Raw genomic sequence first — 17,277 nt, forward strand, 5'->3', positions numbered from 1 at the left:
CTTATCCACAAAGCACAAATAAGGAATTTCTTCCCCAAGAAATTGAGGATCTACTTGCACCAGAGTTAGGATGCCTGCACCATTTTCAAAATTCCATTTCTAGTTCATCCCAACAGGAATTCTTGTTGCATTCATTGCTCTCTGTTCTTTTTTTTTTTTTTTGTGCCAAGTTTAATTACAACTGTGAACTGTTCACTTAATCTCACTTTTTTGGACCAAATCTATAGCAGTTGCTCTTTTCAGGACTAGGAAATAGAAAGGAGGGAGGTCACATTAAAAAACAGTTTGTTCTGTTCCTGGCAGGAGCTATCTACCATCCAAAAAGATTCACAGAGTACAGATGTCCCTGGACTAAAATGCATGCGCTGGTCCAAGGGTTTGATAAATGCGTCTCTCTCAGAAGTCACACTGATTGCCTTGTTCATTACAACCTTTATCCAACTGAGGCAAGTGGTTTGAAATTCATCACACCCCACAGAGAGGTATTATTAGTTTGGGCAATTCGTTTGCTGAAAATAAAGTATTGACTGGAATGTTGACTTACCTTCATGATAAAAATCATTAGCTTAATTCAGATTCATTCCTCACCTCTAGACAATACAGAGTTGAGATATATTTTAAAGATTTCAGTCTGATTAATATGAACAGGTTACATGGTCCAAAATGGTTGAGAGTTCCAGTAATAATTGTAGTTGACATTTACGGCCATTCAGTGCTGTCACCATGAGCTTGTGAGGTCAGTGCTGTCATTATGCCTGTTTTATACAAACATGAGATCATGATGATGGTGAGAAAAGTCTTCTATTTCTTGACTGCTGCTGAGTTCAGACTCTGTATCCTCCCCCAAAGAAAAGCAAGTGAACTACTCATTACCAACGGGAAGATAAAGACATTGTGTGAACATGGGTGATACCAGTCTTTTTAAAGTTATATCTAAAATAAATACTGTAATATCCTCTCACATATTTTATTCTAATCAAAGGCACATCACATTGAAATGCCTGATTTGTATTATTTAGGCAATTTTCAAGGATCAAACCAAGATAAATGTACTATCTTATAGAAGAATAAAGAAGTATAACAAGTACTACTTGGTAGCACTCTTTTATCATATACAACTACTGAGTGTTTGTAAAAGACAAAGTGATGAACAGCGATCCCAAAGTCCATCCAATTATCTGAGAAGAAAGGAAAGCTATGTCAGCTTAGCTTATGTTAATTACATTACATCGTATTCCCAACACACCTTGCTCCAAAATAGTATTTAATGCAGCATTTTAATTAAATTACTTATGAAAATAATTTAGAAAGAACTGTGAATGCGATTAAAAATAACCCACACCTTGACCAAATAGAACAGAATATTAAAAAATCACCAAATGTTCTATGCCAAATACACAATCTTTGGGATTCATATAGGAAACTTGCAAAAGAAAATGTCTTACCGTTCTTCTTACATTTTGTACAATTGGACCACATTTTTAAAAACAAATGTTCTAGGGTAACAAACAGCCATTGTGCTTTTGTGTTCGTGGTAACATGCATGAACAATCTAAGGAATTCTCGAAAGACGCAAATTTAAAAAGTTAGGCAAAACAAGTGTAACTCCACACCTCTCCCTGTTTTTCAAATTTGTTCTTGAAAACACAAGTTTTAAAAAATAATACTAGAAATAAGAACCATTTAAAAATCAGGAGTTTTTTTCTGTGTCTCAGTTGTTAAAGCCACATTCTTGTCCATCACAGGTGCTGTTGTTCTGCTAATTTTGAATGCACCTTTGGTATCAGGATACAAATAATCCATACATATCTAAACATGCCCTTCGGCATCCGATTCCGGTGTTGAATTATGTGAAAAGTGCCCAGTGCTGACCTTCAAAAACTGTAGAAGTATTGGACTTTAGACCATGTTAATGCAAATATTTGTTTATGCATACAGAAGAAGGAAATACGTGCCTCAAAGGATTTGATGAAGTTTCGATAGTACAGAATTATGTGATATAGGCTTACATCATTCTTATTTTGTGAGCCTGGGTTAAGTGCCTATGTCCTGATCTTCAGACTCAGTGTCCTTGAATGTTGGCAAGAGCGTGTGGAAAACTACCGAACCATCCAGCTCGCTATCATAAATGGAATCATCAGCTCAACTCCGGCTCTCTTTAGACTAATTTTCATAGCCAGAGTTACATTTTTAAAAACAAGTATCTTATATGCCCTGCAATCATCTGAGAATATCTGCAAACGTCGTGATTACAATCTTAAAACATGTAAGTAAAGCTATGACGTGCTGCTGTTTCAAGCATGAAAGGAAAAGGAAGGAACGTTCTCATGGTTAGGTAGCATAATTGAAATAAGGTCGCTTTCTTTATTTTTAATTATATTATGTATTCCCAACTCAACTTATCACGTGTTTCTCTTACAAATTACCTCACAGCTTCCAGAACCCTGCTCGGTCCATTATAGGTCCTTAAAATTTTCTTAAGTTAGACTTAACTGAATGATCTGCCTTCAACCATTGTGGGAATTTGGGAAAAATAAAAATGCTTTTAACAGTACTTTCTGAGGCGGTTTACTTTTAAAATCTGAAAATGGGGCTGCTGTTTCCTGTGCTGGTAGGTAGATTGGCGGCTGGCATCATTTTCCTCAGGGTGAGTGGGACCCTTTCCAGACAATAGAAATGACACGGATTACAAAGCCTGTCATTTCCTCTCACCTACAGCCTGAGGTGAACATTGCTTCTGCCCTCTGTGCGTCTGTGCGGGTCTCTTATCTTGACAGGGGCTCAAATACAACCCTTCTGGGCACAGAAGAAAGGGTTTTTCTTTGTTTGTTTGTTTGTTTGTTTGTTTGTTTGGAATGTGAGCTTTTATCTACCCCTTTCTGATTGGTGTCTGCTCACCCTAAAACCATGTTTCTGTTCCTCATCACTGCCCCCTAACATGGGGTCTTTGTCACTTTTTCAATTGAGTCTTTTTACTGGGCTGCCTCCATCCTTAAAGCTACATCTTATTTTAGTAAATTTATGGGTGAGGCACTCGGTACCTGCAAGGAATAATAGCTGTAGTAATACATTTGTACACATTTATTTATAGTTGCGTACACCATTTATATACTTTCCCAAACACCTTCAAATATACTTCTTCATTTTGTTCTAACAACTGTGTTGTGGGTTTGGCAAGGCCAGCGTTGTTACCTGCAAGGAATGTATGAAAGGCACATCACCAACAAATCCGCAGGCTTGCATGACCTCACTCTGTTAAATATGATGGTTTGAGCCAGTGGATTCCCAGCCTAAGACTCTTTCCACTGCTTTGCAAATAGTAGCTGGGGGTGGGGAGAGCGGATACAATTAATAGGTTTTGGTTGTGATGGTGACTGTCCTTTCCCAGCATCACACAAGAGTTGCGCTTCTGTGAGATTTGCTTTTATTTTTCTAAAATAGGAATATGTCATTATCTAAATGACATTTGTTAAGTGCCCTTTTGCATCATTAACTTTAACTATTATTTTTTTTAAAGATTTATTTATTTATTTATTTTAGAGAAAGAGTGAGAATGCAGGGGGTGGCAGGGGAGAGGGAGAGAGAGAATCCTCAAGCAGACTCCCCGAGGAGAGGGGAGCCTGATGTAGGGCTCCATCTCACGACCCTGAGATCAAGACCTGAGCTGAAATCAAGAGTTGGACGCTTAACTGACTGAGCCACCCAGGCACCCCTTTTAACTCTATCTCTTGATGAGAGTTCAGTATATTAAGGAATTTGTCCTAGAAGATTCTAGGAAGAGCTGGATGTCAGAAAAATAATACAGTGAGTGATAGCCTACACACTTTGCAAGTATACCAATGGAACAAGATTGGTGCGATGTCAAGATTTCCATCTAGTTTCTCCAAAGTCCCTTGTCCTAGTCCACGGGAGGTAATAGGTTTTGTGTGAAGATGAAGGTATTTGTTTTATGTATGTACGTGTGTATGTAGGCTCCATGCCCAGTTGGAGCCCCATGCAGGGCTTGAACTCACAACCCTGAGATCAAGACCTGGGCTGACATCAAGAGTCAGATGCTTAACTCACTGAGCCACCCAGGTGCCCTGAGATGAACGTCTTTATTGCAACTTGAATGGGTTCCACGCGGCCTTAGCCAAGTTCCTTAGCCTCCCTTTCAGTTTCCTCACCTGAAAAATGCAGAGTGTTATGTGCACTAAGAATAATGTAAGTCAAAGTGCCTGAATATAGCGTGCTTAATCGGTAATTGCTATTCTTTTTGTGTTCTGGGAAATTAAGGTACTGAGGGAAACTATATTAAATTGATCTATTTTTCTGAAATATATAGTTCTAACATCAAAGTGTGTGTTTCTCAAACACAGTGTCATAGGTGGAAGTTATACAACTCTCTTCCCCTCCAATCCTTGTAAGGATGGTGGAAACACTTGATAGGACCTCTTTTTATTTTTCTGCATTATCTTTTATTATTCTGTTAAATTGTATCATATGTTGCATTGCTAAACACATTAATACTGTTATACTTAGTATCATACTTTGGAGATAAAAATCGAGGGTACAAATGGTCTTGTTGCACATGAATTACTACATTCCCTGTTATTTGATTCCAAATGATTTTAAACGATTTTCTGAAATTGATTTTATTTTATTTTATTTTTTTAAGACATGGAGGGTCTTTTTTTTCTTTTTTTTTTTTTAAAGATTTTATTTTATTTATTCGACAGAGATAGAGACAGCCAGCGAGAGAGGGAACACAAGCAGGGGGAGTGGGAGAGGAAGTAGCAAGCTCCCAGCAGAGGAGCCTGATGCGGGACTCAATTCCAGAATGCTGGGATCACGCCCTGAGCCGAAGGCAGACGCTTAATGACTGAGCCGCCCAGGTGTCCCTGAAATTGATTTTAAAATAAAACAACAGGGGCACCTGGGTGGCACAGTCATTTAGGCATCTTACTCTTGGTTTCAGAGGCTCAGGTTGCGATCTCATGGTCATGAAATCGAGGCCCATGTTAGGCTCTGTGCTCAGCGTGGAGTCGGGTTGAGATTCTCTCTCCCTCTGCCCCTCCCCCTGCTCTCTCTCTCTCTTCCCCTCTCAAATAAATACATCTTAAAAAAGTAAAATAACAGGGGCGCCTGGGTGGCTCAGATGTTAAGCATCTGCCTTCGGCTCAGGGCATGATCCCGGCGTTATGGGATCGAGCCCCACATCAGGCTCTTCCGCTATGAGCTTGCTTCTTCCTCTCCCACTCCCCCTGCTTGTGTTCCCTCTCTAGCTGGCTCTCTCTGTCAAATAAATAAATAAAATCTTAAAAAAAAAAAAGTAAAATAACAAAATAAAATAACCAGCATAAAAACTGTAGACCCTACATGCTTTATTTTTGCCCAAAATGATACTTTAGGATATTCAGCGTATTATATTTCCATTAGTTTGCAGTGGTTACGAACTGTGCAAATGAAACCGCATAGCTGTGAAGAAACGCAGCGTGGGCCTTCCTGTTGTTCCCACCTCAGATCCTGACTGTGGAGTCCACTCCCTTCACACAGAGACGACTCCTTCAAGAAATGTAGAAGAGGGAGTTTAGTCCAGGTTACGGAGCAGGAATTGTGGCAGACAGGGAAGGAACAGTTTCAGAGAATACGTCGGTTTTTGTTGTCCTAGGCCCCAGGGATTTAATCTTGCTCTGTAGCTGAGGAAAGATGTTTTTTTGGTGCTATCTTTGTGCTTAATGTGTTGTTTTTGTCTTTTAAGATTTTATTTACTTATTTGAGAGTGAGAGAGAGAGAGAGACAGCTCGGGCCAGGGGAGGGAGGAGCAGAGGGAGAAGCAGACTCCCCACTGAGCAAGGAGCCTGATTCGGGGCTTGATCCCAGGACCCTGAGAGCATGAGCTGAGCTGAAGTCAGACGCTTAACCAACTGAGCCATCCAGGCACCCACCCCCTTACTGTGTTTTTAAACTTACTTTTATTTAGCAGAGTGTCCTCATTTTTCCTACGGCACACACTCCTCCTCCCCTTGGCATACACACACCACGGTCCCAGAGGCCTGTAAGTTCTCCGTGCTGATGTTCATTTGTTCATTGAGCGAATATTTATCAAACATCTAGTATGTGACAGATGCAGTCAAGAAATTATAATAAAACAGGCAGAATGAAGAAAACCCCAAAGTACCAGGCCTTGTGCATCTAAAAGAGAGTTTCTCAGCCTTTAAAGCTGTCACTATGGGAAGCTTTGCAGTTTTATCAATGGTTTTCCCAGTGGGACCTCTCCTTTGGAACTGTGTTCCTGGGCCAGTGCATGTGTGGCTGTGGATATAATTTCGGTTCTTTATATACATAATACGTACATTCTGTTATGTCTATAAAACATATAATTTCTATTGTATGGAAAATAGGTAATTTCTGGGATATATGTGTATGTTTAATTTTATAGAATTAATTTCTTTACTAATACTGTAGTGGAAATAACTGAGACTTTGGAACAAAACAAGCAAGTTCAAATACATGACCTTTCAGGAAGTGATGAAGTCTTCCAAGGCTCAGTTCTGTCACCTGTGAGACCAGATTAACAATGGACAGTCATACAGTTGTGAGGATTTATTTCTTTAATTCATCCAAAATGGTATCCATGACATTGAACACCTGTCTTCCTGGACAAAAATCTATCTGGACATTTAAAAAAATAAAGCCTCAATCATACTGCTTTTTAATCAGAAATACCTTCTCTATCACAGACAATTTGTATGCATTTACACAGAAGCGTGCAGTGAAGAGCAAAAGTGCATCAAAGTATTCAGCACGTGTGGCTTCTCGTTTCTGCCTTTAAGTTTTTCCATTTCAAAATACTACGCATTTCCAAAGACAATCACTAACGGGCCGAATGTCCAGGAGTTCTTTGGGCAAGCACGTAGTCTGCCTCACCGATACGCGTTTCCTGTAGTGTAGCCTCGGATGGCTGTGGTGCGTTCTATTTCTGGACCATCTTTCGAAGATCACCAGAATGCAGAGGCCCCTATCACCTCAGGGCACACAGTCATGGGGCACGCTATCCCTGGGCTTTGGAGTAAGAATATGAGCTGCTTTAGCTCCGAGTTTCAGTGCCAAGGCCGAGCAATGCCCAGGAGCGACCACATGCCATTGTCTGGTCTAGGGCATGACAGTAGAGAAGGGAAGGAAAAGAAAAATGAGAAAAGAGATCAAGGTGTTTTTTTTTTTCATTGACTTACATTTTTAAACATTTTAATTCCATGGTAATTAATATAGAGTGTTATATTAGTTTCAGGTGCACAACATAGTGATTCACAGTCCATATATTACTCATCAAGATAAGTTTAATAATTCAGTTTAATTAATTCTAAATTTAATTAATCCCCTTCACCTAGTTCACCCATCGCCCCACCCAACTCCCCTCTGGCAACCATGTGTTCTCTATAGTTAAGAGTCGGTTTTTTGGTTTGTCTCTCTCTCTCTCTCTCTCTCTCTTGTTTTTTCCCTTTGCTCGTTTCGTTTCTTAAATTCCACATGTGAGTAAAATCATATGGTATTTGTCTTTCTCTGACTTATTTTGCTTAGTATTATATTCTCTAGCTCCAACCACGTTGTTGCAAATGGCAAGATTTCATTCTTTTACATGGCTGAATAATATTCCTTCACATATGCATTTACACATATGAATTACCACGTCTTCTTTTTTATTTTATTATTTTTTTATTTTAAAGATTTGTATTTATTTATTTGTCAGAGAGAGAGAGAGTGCAAGCAGCGAAAGTGGCAGGCAGAAGGAGAAGCAGGCTCCCTGATGAGCTAGGATCCCGATGCGGGACTCAATCCCAGGACCCTGGGATCATGACCTGAGCCGAAGGCAGACACTTAACCAGCTGAGCCACCCAGGCATCCCAATACCACATCTTCTTTATCCATTCCTCAATTGATGGGCACTGGGGCAGCTTCCATACCTTGGCTATTGTACATAATGCTGCTATAAACATTGGGGTACATGTGTCCCTTTGAATTAGTATTTTTATATTCTTTGGGTAAATACCCAGTAATGGGATTACTGGATAGTTCTATTTTGGACTTCTTGAGGAACCTCCATACTATTTTCCACAGTGGCTGCACCAGTTTGCATTCCCAACAGTGCAAGAGGGTTTCCCTTTCTCCACATCCTCACCAACACCTGTTGTTTCTTGTGTTTTTTATTTTAGCCATTCTGACAGGTGTGAGGGGAAATGTAATAGTTCTGATTTCCATTTCCCTGATGGTCAAGTGGTGATGATGAGCATCTTTTCATGTCTGTTGGGCATCTGTATGTCTTTGGAGAAATATCTGTTCACGTCTTCTGCCCATTTTTTAATTGGATTATTTGGTTTTGGGGTGTTGAGTAGTATAGGTTCTTTACATGTTTTGGATACTAACCCTTTATTGGAAATGTCATTTGCAAATATCTTCTCTCATTCCATAGGTTGTCTTTTAGTTTTGTTGATTGTTTCCTTCACTGTGTAGAAGCTTTTTATATTGATGTAGTCCCAGTAGTTTATTTTTGCTTTTGTTTTCCTTGCCTCAGGAGACATATCTAGAAAGATGTTGCTACAACCAGTGTCAGAGAAATTACTGCCTATGCTCTCTTATAGGATTTTCATGGTTTCAGGTCCTTAATCCATGTTGAGTTGATTTTTGTGCATGGTGAAGGAAAGTGGTCCGGTTTCATTCTTTTGCATGTAGCTGTCCAGTTTTCCCAACACAATTGTTGAAGAGACTGTCTTTTTCCCATCACATATTCTTTCCTCCTTTGTCAAAGATTAATTGACCATATCATTGTGGGTTTATTTCTGGGTTTTCTATTCTGTTCCATTGATCTGTGTCTCTATTTTTGTACCAGTACCATACTGTTTTGATTACGTCAGCTTACAACATCACTTACTACAGTTACAGTATAACTCAAAGTTTAGAATTGTGATATCTGTAGTTTCTTTTTTCTTTTTCAAAATTGCCTTGGCTATTCAGGGTCTTTTGTGGTTCCATACAAGTTTTAGGATTGTTTGTTCTAGTTCTATGAAAAATGCTGTTTGTATTTTGGTAGAGATTGCATTAAATGTGTAGAGTGCTTTGGGTAATATAGACATTTTAACAATATTTGTTTTTCCAATCCATGAACATGGAATGTCTTTCCATTTCTTTTTGTCATCTTCAATTTCTTTCATCAGTGTTTTATAGTTTTCAGAGTACAGGTCTCTTACCATGTTGGTCAAATTTATTCCTAGATATTTTATTGTTGTTGGTGCAATTGTATTCTATACACTTCATTATTAGTGTATAGAAATGCAATAGATGGTCTATATATTGATTTTGTATCCTACAACCTTACCGAATTCATTTATCAGTTCTAGTAGTTTTTTCGTGGAGTCCTGAGGGTTTTCTATATATAGTATCATGTCATCTGCAAATAGTGAAAGTTTTGCTTCTTCCTTACTGCTTTGGAGAAGAGACCAAGATTTTAAATAAAAATATTTTATTGGAAAGGTAAGTCCGGTCAAACCTTATTAAACCTAATTTAAAAGTCCCCCATAATTCTGACACCTTAATAGAACTTAGCACATTGCAATGATCTTTCTCTTGTGTGCTTTTTAGAGTTGCAATAATAGTGCCCATACCATTTTGTGCTCCGCAATTTTCCCTTAAAGCATTGCTTATAAAAATTTTCCTCATTTCTCAGTCTCGTTATTTTAAACTATATCATGATAGTTTCATGTTGTGTTATACCATAAGGTGTTAAATTATTAATATAAAGGTCCTCTAATTTTAGCAAATGGAATGAAGCAGGAAGTGAGGTGATTTGATTTTTGCCAACTCTTCCTGTCTCAAAGAAACTCTTGGTAAATGAAAACAGCTCAAATAAAACAACAAAAAACAACAGCAAGAAGAAATTAACAGTCCTAGACAATGAATCAACTGAATAATCAAAACAATGAGGGGCAAAAACACATTTATCATTAAGTGCAGGTTTTGAATAATAACTCGGTAAGTTTTTCAAGCCAGGGACGAACAGCAGGAAAGCACTTTCTGGACTTATATCAAATTAGTCAATTCAAGAAAATTTTATTGTACCAATAATTCTGCCTCTCTTCTGCTCTCCCTGACCAAGAAAAAAAAATTAAGATTAGATCCATTTAAGTAGGAACCGTTACTATCAACATCACTTAAATCCAGAAGTAGCCTTATTATTCTAACGATATGTATTAATACACCAGTATATCCATTACAGTAGAAATGGATTCTTTTAGGCTCTTCCTTAATAAATGGGGGAGGGGTGCTCGGGGAGAGAATACAGTTGCGTGTCCACATAACACATGAACACATGTGTAAATATTTAAAAGTTTTAAGATATGTTCTGTTTTCCTATGTTGACAAAGCTACCTTCATAAAGATCTTGACACCCACATTTGAACTTAGAGTTCTTGTAGTTCTGTGTCAGAATGTGGTGGTGAGAACAGCCCCAGCCCCCAGCCCATGGCCCATCCCTGGCTTAGTAATAAACCTGCAAGGGCCTCAAGCCGACTTAGGTTAACACCCAATCCATGTGGCCGTGTTCTGTCCACACCACAGCATCAGCCACTTAGCAGACATCCAGTTTGTTTTTGTTACTGTTTTCCAGCTTTATGAAGGTATGTTGGGCATATAACATCGTGTCTGTTTAAGGTGTAGAATGAGATGTTTTGCTACATGTTGTCTATTATGAAATGATTACCACAATAAGGTGAACACATCCACCACAATGAGGTTAACATGTCCATCACTGTTTGCAGATGACATGACACTATATAGAGAGAACCCTCAGGACACCACCAAAAAACTACTAGACCTGAAAAATGAATTCAGTAAGGTTGCAGGATACTTATTTTCATTGAGATGTAATTGACACGTAACATACTAGTTTCAGGTGTACGATATGATGATTCAATATTTGTATATATTGTGAAATGGTCACAATAGTAAGTCTAGTTAACACCCATCACCACACATAGTTACAATTTGTTTTTTCTTGTGATGAGAACTTTAAAGATCTCTACTCCTTGGGACCAGCAGAGTGGTCCTCTGTTAGGGGCCTGAGAAGGAGACCCTGGCAGGTCCTGATGAGAGTCAGAGATCCTGGATCCCCAGATGTGGTCCAGGAGAAGGAGGAGGTGATCTGTGATCTGCTGGGCCATAGCAGAGCCTTCTAGGGCACGAGGCCCAGGGAAGGGTGGTACTGAATGAGCTAATGTCATATGGATATCTGGCATTTGAAAATACAAGACCTTATAGTAAAATTTAAATCAAAGCCTAAAAGAAAATATAAATGGACATACAATGTGTCTATTAACCTAACACCTTTTTTTCTTCTGGAAAAAAAGTCAGCTGAAACACTAAATAAGAAAGCCTTTGGATCGACCATTCATTTAGACCCCAGAGCATCATTTCTGAAGACATTTCCTTTCATTTCTCCGCAGTGAATTCATCTTGATTGTACCTGTCATCTGTTTCCTCTTCAGCCAGCAATGAGGGGCACATGTCAAGAGTGTTTCTCAGCATCTCTGTTTTCCAGAGCAACAGTTTGCTGACCCTAATGACCCCATATGCAGTGGCTGATTGCACATTGACCTTGGCTAGTCTGACATGCATTCAGCAGAAAGTATGTATGTTTTTATAGATAGAAACTGAGCAGATGGAGAAGTTGGCTCCAACAAACACACTTATTATGACTGAAAATGTTCCTCCTCTTTCCAAGTTGGTTCCCCAAGCATGGGGGTGGGTTGAGCCAAGCAGAAGGTCCTAGTGACTCACAAGCCTCCAGAGAAGAAATCCACATATGGCAACCACTAAGGTCACATTTTCCTCCAATTGCAGGAGCATTATATTCTTCAGATAGGTGGAGGAGGGACCGTGTTGCTAAGCACCAGGCGAAGACTAGGTGGCACATCTCTTTCGACACGTGCCCGCGTGGCATCAGGCGGGCACACAGAATTCTGTGGTTATGTGGCAGATGGTGAGGGATGGCATGAGAGCCATTGGTGGTTTGCACCTGTGGAGACTGTCTCCTGCTTACTGTGTAGGCGATGTGTGAAGCTGAACATCGTCTTATTAGTTATGTATCATCCATAACAGCACATCCTATTATTATCCGTGGTGGGTAAGAGTCACCCGCTATGAGGCTGCAAGAGGCGTGGTGCAGCTGAGGCTGGGGCTTGCATCCAGGACGAGGAAGGAGCGGCTCTAGGTGGGTTCAGTGGATGGCTACCCCTGGGCTCGGCTGCAGGAACTGAGTGAGGCTCAGGGGCGTGGGACTGTCGGGGTTAATCTCGGACAAGCCACACTGTTGTCTCATGTGTTTTCCACAGTCACGTCTTTCCCCAGACCACATCCACATCTTATGCCAACCACCATTCCATCCACTGGGCCCTCTCCCATCCAGAAAAATAGCCACAATGTATGCAGTCAGAGGCGAAGTCAGAGTTCTGAAATGCACTTAAAAACAACTGTATCGGTGATGAATTGATAGCTTCTAATGAGAAACACTTATCATCTCCCAGTTCCTGTGGGTTGGGAAACCAGGGGCAGATGAGTTGGGTCCTCTGGCTCAGGACCTCTCACAAGGCCTGGACTGGAGTCACCTCACAGCTCGACTGGGGGCACCCTGCTTCCACGCGTACTCAGATGGCTGAGGCGCCACTCAGCTCCTCACGAGCTGGTGGCCAGGAGCCTCCCCCAGAGCCCTGTGTGTGGCCTTTCATAGGGCAGCTCTCAACGTGGCAGCTGGCTTCCCTCCCAGCGAGCATGGGGAAAAGCAAGATGGCAAGATGGAAGGAGCCTCAGTCTTTTTTTTTTTTTTTTAAGATTTTATTTATTTGACAGAGAGAGAGAGAGAGCACAGCAGGGGAACAGCAGGCAGAGGGAGAGGGAGAAGCAGGCTCCCCAATGCGCAGGGAGCCCGATGTGGGGCTCGATTCCAGGACCCTGGGATCATGACCTGAGCCACCCAGATGCCCCAGGAACCTCAGTCTTTCTGTAAACTAATATCAGGGGTGACATCCTGCTACTTTTGCCATATTATGTTCATTAGAGGTGAGTCTCTAGTCCTCGACTACACTCAAGGGGAGGGGACGACACAGGACAGGCACACCAGGAAAAGAGGCTTGTTGGGTGCCATCTTTGAAGCTGCCTGCTGTTAACTATGCTTTTTGACCATATTGGATTATAATACCTTTTCAAATAGAAAGGCTTTGAACATTGCTTAATTCACCACATCCCCATCAGGACCTGATGCGTGTGGCCCAGTCACAGAATATTTAGACAGACATGACCCTAGTGCCAGGGACTCTTGCAGCAAACAACCTTGTCATCCTGCTGCTCGGGTTCCACTCTTTCTTCCCTAGACTGCGACCAGCTGTCCTCCGAGTTCTGCTACAGGAGTCAGAGAAATGCTCTTGGTTAACACTGGAATCGTAAAATGACATGGTTAAAAATGAGTACTCGTTCTCCCCCAACCATGGCTCCTTCATTCCTCGGTGTGGAAACAGACCAGGGGAAATCACTCACAGACACACACACACAGCTCAGTACCAGCACAGCCAGGCCCCTGCTCGGTTCCAGGGCACGGAGTGTTGGTGTTAGGGCAAGCCTGAAGCCTGGATGGAAAATCAGAATGGCAAATCAAAGGAGAGCAGGAAAAAGAGAAAGAGGAAAAGAGCAGGAGAATTCCGAGGGAGAAAAGCAGGACTGCGAGGGGGAAAGGAGAAGGGCCAGACGCATATTCACTGCCAGGACCACTGGGGGGCTCCGTGACTGTCTGATGCCGGGGCTTTCATGCAGTGAAATTCGGAAGCATCTATCAACACAAACAAACTTTTACTGTGCTGTCACTGAAAGGCAGCAGACAGCCGTGGCTACGACCGGGCACTCTGGAGCCAGATGCCCAGGCTTGCATCCCAGCTCACCCCTCGCTGTGTGACCTCTGCAGGGTACTTCACCCCTTCCTCATTTTCTAAAATGGGGATGAAATCGTACCCACAACATGGGATGGCCATGGGATTCAGTGAGTTAGTAAATGTAAAGTGCTTACAATAGTGTCAGGCGAATGGAAAATTCTATTACCTTCCACTGAAGAGGAAACACAGACTTATTCTCAACCCTCACCCAGTTAGAGGATGTGAAGTGGGGGGACAGAGGGCAGCCTAAGGCTCAGGGACGGACTCAGGGGCGACAGTGAAGGTAAGGAGGTGTGTTGTGCATAAACTTGGCAACGTGGGGCCCAATCAGAATGCCTCATGCATCGCCAGGCAAATCGAATGGATAGTCCTTTTGCCCACTCAGGCATCCTTCTAATCCTTTTTCACATCAGTCCTCTTTCCCACTCCTGCTTGCTTCATTTCAGCTCCTCACGCAGCAGCTGTTCGGTTCCCTCTGTCGCTCATCCTCTCAGGGACTAATCCCCAGCAAGGGAGGGCTGCAATGCAGCTGAAGTAACACGCTGGAAATTAAAGCAATATATTAATTTTGGGGGTGTCTAGGGGGTTCAGTCGGTTAAGCATCTGACTCTTGATTTCAGTGCAGGTCACGATCTCAGGGTTGTGAGATCGAGCCCACGTCAGGCTCTGAGCTGGGTGTGGAGTCTGCTTCAGATTCTCTCTCTTCCTCTCCCTCTGCCCCTCCCTCACCACGTGCTCGCTCTCCTCTCTCTCTCTCTCTCTCTCAAAAAAAAAAAAAAACCCAACTATATACTGATTTTACATTATTACAAGTCATATGTCATATCAAAATTGTTTAATTTTAAATTTGGGTGTTGTCGCTCTGTTCCCATTTCCCCCCGAGCTGTTTTCCTCTCCTGTCTTTGTTCGTTTTATTAGTAGTATGTACTCATTTGACAGACATCTGGTCAAGCAACTGCTTTTCAAGCTACAGTTTGTCGAGTACCTGACAAGGCCCAGACTCTGCAGTGCTTTGAACTGACCCTTAAAATAACCTGTGTCTGCAGTACTGCTCCTCTCCCTGTGGAGATAAGGGAAAGTGTACCCGGAGAAGTCATGACTTGCCTGAGCCGCCTCCTTGTACGCATTCCTTCTAGAACCCCTGAGTACCTCTGCGTTCCAGGCCCCCTGGAAGGCATCAGGACTGACCTGGACCTCACCAGGACTGCTGAGAATCTTCCTCAACCTGCTGTTGCTCACAGGGCTGAGGCCAGAAGGAAAAGAATGATTCCACACAGAAGTTGAAGTTGTTGTTTAAGGATGGTTCCTTATGAGGTTGTAACACTGGGGGACACAGAACAGTCCTGCTTCGGTGCCCACAGGACAAATTGCTACACAAAACTAGGGCAAGAACCGAAGAGAGCAGAGTGCCATTTTCCCACCTCACATTGCCCTGGAAAGGAATGTCAACAGGAAATCTCACAGTGGCTGGGGTGAAGGGGCCCCCTTGGGGCATGAAGGCACAAGGCAGAGGGACATGCAGGGAACCCCAGGACTCTCAGCAATTACTGGGCTCAGGAAGGCGTTGCAGGGTCTTGAAGGCCTTGACATAGGTGGGAATGATGAGGCAGTGAGAGTAGAATTATGAGGATTATCTGTGGCTCCGCTCTTGTTGGTAGGAAATAAGGTCACACAAGCCTAAATGACAAATTGTCCTCAAAGAAGTGAAATTTTGTGTAGTCAACCATGCAGACATAACCACGTGACAGGTACTAGTACAGTAAAACAAACGGGGACTCAGGAAAGACTTCAGAGAGGAAGTAACCACTGAGCAAGTCCCCGAGGGATGAACAAGAGTTTGCCAGATGAAGAAAAGCTGGAGGAATATTCTAGATAGGAGGACTCTCATGTGCAGAGCCTTAGAGTTTCGGCAATTCTTCTCATTAGAGGATGGAGACATAAGTTGGGGACAGATCGTGAAGGAGCATGACAGGAGATCTGGAATTTATTTTATAAGCAACAGAGAGCCAGGCCAAACTTTTAAATAAGGGTATCATAAAATCAGGGTGGTTTTTCTTGTTTTTTTTGTTTGTTTGTTTTTTGGAAAGGTCATTCTGAAAGAAATTTGGACAATTCATTGAGAGGTGAGAAATACCCAGGTGGTGGGATAAGGACCAGGGTCAGAGGAGGGATGGGACTGAGCCAAGACCCAGTGGCCCCAGGTGAGAATACCATTGCCGAAACTGGTTTCAGGGACGAGGTTCTGGGCGGCTGGAGCACATCTGGTGGCAGGAGGAGGAGAGGGTGGCAGTAGGAGAAAGAAAAGAAGGCTGCTCACCTGTGTGTGTGGTGCTGTGCGTTCAAGTGTCAAGTTCGAATTGAGGTTACAGCAGAGTAGAGGAGTGGGCAGGGCCTGGAAGGAGGCCCTGGTGCCTTTTTTGTTCCTGCATCCCTGCCCTAGCCCTGGGGCCTGGAGCCTGGGGGTGGGCAGCGGGGAGGAGGGGCTCCACAAACGTCTTCCTGAATGGAACTAGGGAATGGAAGGAAACTCCCTTCTCCAGCAGAGCCCCGTGTAAATGGTCAAGTCAAACTCTGTGATACCTGGCTTTGGGGGGAAGCTCTCAGAGCTGAGGCTGCAGACCGGGGATTACTGCGAACGGTGAGTGCCAGCCCAAGGATCTTGGACACCACCTGGAACACCGTGGAGAGGGGCCTCCGTACCCTGAGCTATGACCCCGCAGTGTGTTTGCTAAAACACTACACATTTAGAAACCTTAACTCTCCTTTTACCTTGCAAATACTTCTCCATAATGCCTCCAAATCTGAAAATAAGCAAATCTGAACTAACCGTGTTCTCTGGGACCAGAAGACCCAATTCCCACCGCAAATAGACAGCATCTACCTTACGCTGAAGGCTCCCTTTCTGGGAGCTGTTGGAAAGTAATAGCTGCAAAATAAATAAATATAGAGAAAAAAATAAAAATCAAAAAAACCCAAACAAACCCCAAACCCACCAATCTCACCCATCCTGAACTGGTAAGTTTCGAAGAAATCAAATGCTTTGAAAGAAAATGGAAAAGCCAAAGACCTCGGACCGAAACCTAAACCCGTAAGAGTGGCATTTTAAAACCTCCCGTGTGCTGGAACATCTTTTGTAGCCAAATCCCTGCCGCCCTGGTCCCCAGAACGCTCCCGCCCTCCTCGCCCCCGAGCCCGACCACCACCGCCGCACACGCTCGCGGGGTGACGCTGGCCGGCGGCGGCGCGGCGTCCCAGGTGAGGGGGGCCCCCCAGCTCCCGCGGCGCCGGTGGCCCGAGCCCGTTCGCCGCGGTCGCAGCCGCAGGGGGG

The sequence above is a fragment of the Ailuropoda melanoleuca genome, chromosome 1 (genome assembly GCF_002007445.2).
Source record: "Ailuropoda melanoleuca isolate Jingjing chromosome 1, ASM200744v2, whole genome shotgun sequence".
Lineage (NCBI taxonomy): Eukaryota > Metazoa > Chordata > Mammalia > Carnivora > Ursidae > Ailuropoda > Ailuropoda melanoleuca.